Below are 6,000 nucleotides of genomic sequence, written 5' to 3' on the forward strand. Positions count from 1 at the left end.
TTTGAAAATAATTTATTTAAACAAATGAAAATTTTACTGTAAGTATCATAGTAATTTCTTCTGCTCTTTTATCCTTTCTGGATGAAACTTAATCCCTTTTTTGCTCGAGCTTATAACTTTTACTTCAATCATTGAACTGAACAATCACGCTTTTCATATTTAGAAAAAACATTTGCTCATCAAAATGCTTGATCGTTTTTTTCTACTTTATTTATCAAAATAAAATATTTTTTAGAAAAATCAAAATTTGGTAAAGGTATCAAGTCTCCTTTCAACGTGGAAACTTGATCCCGGTGTGCAGGAGACTTCATCTTAGGGGAAGTTCCTTTAAATAGGTTTAAACACTACTCAAACACATATTATTGCCCTGTGGTTATTATTTACTCATTAAAAAAATTGTTCATGTCTTAAATCATAAAACGAAAAAAAAAAGAAAAAAACAATAGCTATTAAAACTAATATTAAACCAACAAAATGTACTCTGTAACAGAAAATAACTAACATTAGTGAAGAAACTAATATTTTTTCGTCAGGCTAGATCAAGTATTCAATGAAAACCAATAAATATATTTTTGAAGGAAATTTAAGCTATTACGTGTGTACTATTAATAAAGAGCAAAATTAGTGTTTTAACTGCATAAACAAAAAAATATCTCAAAATTGACGCCAACAATCAGCTGAAATGAGTGGTTGTAAGTAAAGAAACAAATACTGATATTCCAATATCAAGCATGATTTTGGAAAAGTAAAGCATTCGACAATCCTAATAGCAGATTCAAAAGTTGGTATGGGGATTGTTTTTGTAATGTTCTAAAACTTCTTCGAAGTCAGCATCGTTTAAGCTTTCGCTATTTATGGGAGAATACCTTCATTGCTATAGGCCTTCTATTGCAAAAGGCAATGGCACTTCAGTTAAACAATAAGCAGACTAAAGAGCATATATGCTCTTTCTATATTTCTATAGGTGCCGCAAGTTGCCTAAAAATGACTTCCAGAATACAAAGAACGTTCTTCTCAGCAGAAAAACAAAATTTAAATGAAGTAACACATCTTTTAGTGTCTGTGAGCCTTGTTTCAACTTTAAAAAAATCCATGAGTGATTTTATTCAATGTCACCTCTGTCCCCCTACTTATCTTCCAAGAAATTGAAAATAAGTACCAAAAAAAAATAGCTTGCCGAAAGTGTAAATCGTACTTTTATAAAATATAACTAGTTAAATTAAAATAATGAAAAAATTTTCCCCATGTTGGGACAAAACTATTGTTTTGTCATTTCTGTCCCAGTCATCTCTGTCCCCTTTTTAGAGGCAGTTTCACTTGACATTAAAGCTGACACCTGGAGACATTTTCTTTTGAAACTGTCCTGGTTTTGGATCTAAGTTATTCGGGCACTCTACAATACGCTACGACTCTACCATACCCTACGAGGATCTGCTTGCATCCTCGTAGGCTACGACACATCAATTGAATTTATAACTCAGAGGTGCTGCCACCTGCTTTATTCGTGTTAAAAACATTTTTCCTTTTGACGTTGTGTCAGAAGGTTTGAGTTTCTCTTATTCTTTAAATCAGATGTCTTCAACCTTCAACCAATGTTCCGCGGAACCCTTTTGTTACCATGAACTTTGAAAGGGGTTCCGCAAGTGATCTTTATTTGCTTCAATAAAGGGCAAAGTTTTTAGTAAAACCCAATTATTTATAAAGACCAAATTCTTTTCGAGGGTTTGATTGTAAAAATTGTTATTTTGGAAAGAAATCATAGAACTCATATTTTAGAAAATCAGTAAAGCATCTCATTAGCTACCTCACCCTTAATTTTTTATTAAAATGTATTGTGATAATAAAAGATGCAAAAATAATTTTTCAATACTGAGTAGGATGCCTTGATACTCTCCCCCCCCCCCCCTTTTTTTTTTCTTATTCTTCTTTCTCTTTGATCAGGAGGTTTCTTAAAGAAAATGGTAAGCTCAAAATGGCCCCCAAAGTAAATAAGACTTTTCATAAATTTCTGCTTACGTGAGCGATTTTTATTCACTCACCGCCCATCAGAGAGCTGATCATTAGTGCTGCCACCTATTCTTTACAAAAAGAAGCTTACTTTTTCTTAGAACGTTTTAAAATAAAGTAGCTACTCGAAATGTTTTTTTTTTTCTGCTTGATGAATGGTTTTATTAGGTGTTTTTAATGCTGCTTTGGAATAAAGTGTTCTTTCATGCTTTTACTATCTTAAGTAGTGGATAAGTAATATCTTAAGCAAGGCCTCAGGTTGTTGGATGGAAAGTTTTTTACTATTTTATCTACTATGATTTTCACAAATATTCTATTGATCGGAAAAACGAAATCTGAAGGAACGTACTGTGAAAAGAACTATCAATACAAGGTGTACATGCCTCATTAAGATTTCAAAAGAATATTTTATGAATAATTTTCTTCCAGTAAAGCTAATTGAATACTTCAGAGGCAAACTTTACTTTTAGTGTAACACACTGCTAGCCAATGATCCGAAACTAATTCTTTTTTTAAAAATAAATTTTATTCACAACCCTAAATGAACATTCATAAATACCTATGAGTAAGAATGATTTAGAGCCCACGAATTCAGTGTTTCAAGATCATTACAGAAATCCATTCTACTACTCTTCAGTAATCCGCGGTATACTACATGAGTCACCGAGTCCTATGACGTTTAAAGAAATATAAAGTAACGTTATCTTTTATTCACGAAGTCTCTGCAGTAACTCAAGGCCGTCCCAAGGGGAGGGGGGATCGCCCCTAGCGCCCCGAAATTAGGCGCCTTCTCATTTTGTGGACCATAGATGCACAGTCATAAATAGATAATCATTGCAATAATTCTCTATTTTTTCATAATACAAGAAAATATTCCTCTCTCCTAGTCTCCAAATCATTCGTTTCATTTGTATCATTGAAGCAGAAACAAATTCTGAGGATAAAACTGTTTAGAAGCAAACAAAAGACCTCCTTTTCAATCTAGCCCCTACGTGCAGTGACATAACCAGAAAAAAGTTTTAGGGGGGCACATTGAAAAAAAAATGGTAGGAATGGGAGGGGGGGGGTAGTCGGTCAAAATTAGAAGTAACTTTTAGTTTTAAAATTGCAATTTTAGGCTTTCTTTGCAGATGCTGCAGGGAGAAAAGGTTTCGGGATCTCAGTGGAAATTTATAGAAATTGAAGCCTTAAAAACGCGATTATAGGCCATATTTACTGACGTTAGGGTAAGGGATGAAGTTGAGGGACTGTTCCCGATCGATTTAAAAAAAAAATAGATTGCAATCAATTAGTCCTCCCTCTGCAAGTTTTTGAAATTGAATCTTCAAAAACACAATATTAGACAAACTCTTAAGATTTTATAAGAAGGAGGATCTGAAGCCCTGGAAAATTTTATAAAACAATGGTCCGTAAAATGTAAGCAATGTTTTATATTAAGGGACTATCAAACTTACATTTTTCATAAGCGTCGTTTAAAAACATGGTGATTGTAATATTAAAGAAAGGCGGTATGGGGGGAGGGGACCCTTGCCCGAATATTTTCTAAAAATTTAGTCTAAAAATGCAATTGTAAGGTCATATTTTTTTTGGTCCACTAGTTTTTAGAAATTAAAGCTACGAAAACTCAATTCTAAGCGATTTTTTATGTCGTTGAGTATTTGAGATACTTTCATTTGAAAATTACAAATTTTTGATGCAAAAAAATGACATTTTTGTTTTTAATATATGAAAACTGGTTAAATTGGTACAAGTAAAACCAAAAAATTCTTGAAAAGAATCATTGAATGAGCACAAATCAAAATTTTTCTTTAAAGTAATTTACATCGATAAATACATTTTCTGCTTATAATCAACATATTATTTATTCGCGTTCTTAGTTGATCAATATGAGTAACTAATTTAGTCTAAATTTTTGTTTTTTATCTTGTGGGGTAACATATTACAAGATAAATATTTAGATCTTAAATATTTCAATTTTTCGAAAAGTTTTTGGGTATCAATGTATAATGAATATTAGAAACAGATTCATTGGTTGCGTTTTAATTTGGATTATCCATAGCCTTCTGATTGCTTTGATCATTAATATTTAAAAAAATACAAGTATGACCGTTTTCCCGTATGATTCACTAATGTTATAATAACTAACTTGATTTTTGTATGTGTATCGGCCGGGGGGGGGGGGGGACAGAAAACTTCCGCCCCGGGCGCTGTCGCAGCTCTTCGGACGGCCCTGGCAGTAACGTACGTTCAACGTTTTATGTGATATCTACTTACGCATTGCATTTTCAGGCTTTTTAAGTACTAATAAAATCTTCCAGCTGTCTTCCAGTTTGAATTCTGTTTTTGTCTCAGCCCAGTTTTATTTACAGGCAGTCTATTAAATATTCCACATTCATGAATACAACATTAATGATCATTGTTAGCATAAAAAGAACTTTTTGAAGCATATGAATGAAAACCAAAATAAAATTGCAAAATATTGGTACAATTATTTTTATTAAATTAAAAAAAAATAAACACATTTCAATATGATACAAAAATACAACACTAATGAACATTGTTAGCATCAAAAACCCTTTTGAAGCATATGGATGTATTACAAAATAAAACTGAAAAATATTGGCATGATCACTATTATTGAATTAAACAAAATAAATACCTTAAATATTGACACAAAAAGACAACACTAATGAACATTGTTAGCAATAAAAAACCTTTGAAGCATATGAATGTATTACAAAATAAAACTGAGAAATATTTTATTTATTATATGTTAAGTAAAATACAATGCAAGAAGTGGTCGTGTTTTATTGGCACTGATGACTTTCATCTCACATATTTAGTGAAATAAAAATGAAACTTCGACACAGAATCATTATTGCAATAAGCTATTTTTGTACAAAACCATAAATTTTAGGACCTATCAGGTGATTCAATGTTCCCTCTAGCACGATATAAATAATTGTCCGCATCGCCGTTTCCTATCGGCATCACTCGTGCACACTCTGCACTTCAAGTATAACTAAGTTTCAGTTCTTGAGTATGTCAACCATGATGATGATGATGATGACCATGATGGTGTCCACCATGATGATGCACCGGAATTGGAATAGGAATAGGGATGGGGTGCGAATGATGGCCGTGATGATGTTTCTTGCTCAACAACTTAGCTAATATTCCGGCTGCCAGAAGTGTTTCGAGACCGTGATCACCACCATGATGGTGGCCTGCCATGACTCCACACTGCTGAGTTGAAAGAAGAATTAACAGAAGCGACAGCGCTGCCATCGAGCACATGGCTTTCATCTTCGTTGAGATGCTGTCAAACATGTTGCTGAAGATTCGCCTGAAAAGCGTATTAATTATAATGTTAGAGGAGGAAAATTATAACTGATAAAACTGTTGTTGTTTTCGGGCCCTTAGTAAATACTAAGGAAATGTTGGGTGCCGTTGCCAGGTAAGATTTTATTTTCTTATCTTATTTGTATGCAATGTAGTACAAGACAGTTTTGCAACACAATAGGGCCGTTTCCATGGACACTTTCGATCCCGGAAAAAACCTGCTTTTCACCGCATTCCGGTTATTTGCGGGGTATATGTGGATTTTTTCTCCTCCTGCTTCTTTTTGGAGTCAAGGCGGAGTTTTTACCCAGAATTTCATTACGTGAAGCAAGTTCGTCTACTTGCTGGGTATAGCCGCTAAGAATGCTGGGTAAAAACCGTTTTCTCTGGTACAATGGAAAACCTCTTTTTACATGTAAACGGGGAATTTTTCAATCGGTTTTTTACGGAGCTGGAACGGGGATTTAAGCGTACTTCAGACATCGTTCGTACAGCACATGAGCTCTGCTTTTTTCACCCTAAAACCAGTTTCTGGTCGGCGTTGACATAACAGCAAGCCATATTGTACCGGACTCTAATGGGTAAGAGTACTGACACGTGCTTTACTCGTGTTCGCAATGTATGAATGTCCCTTTTCGGAAAACATACGTC

This window comes from Uloborus diversus, chromosome 1, assembly GCF_026930045.1.
Source record: "Uloborus diversus isolate 005 chromosome 1, Udiv.v.3.1, whole genome shotgun sequence".
Taxonomy (NCBI): domain Eukaryota; kingdom Metazoa; phylum Arthropoda; class Arachnida; order Araneae; family Uloboridae; genus Uloborus; species Uloborus diversus.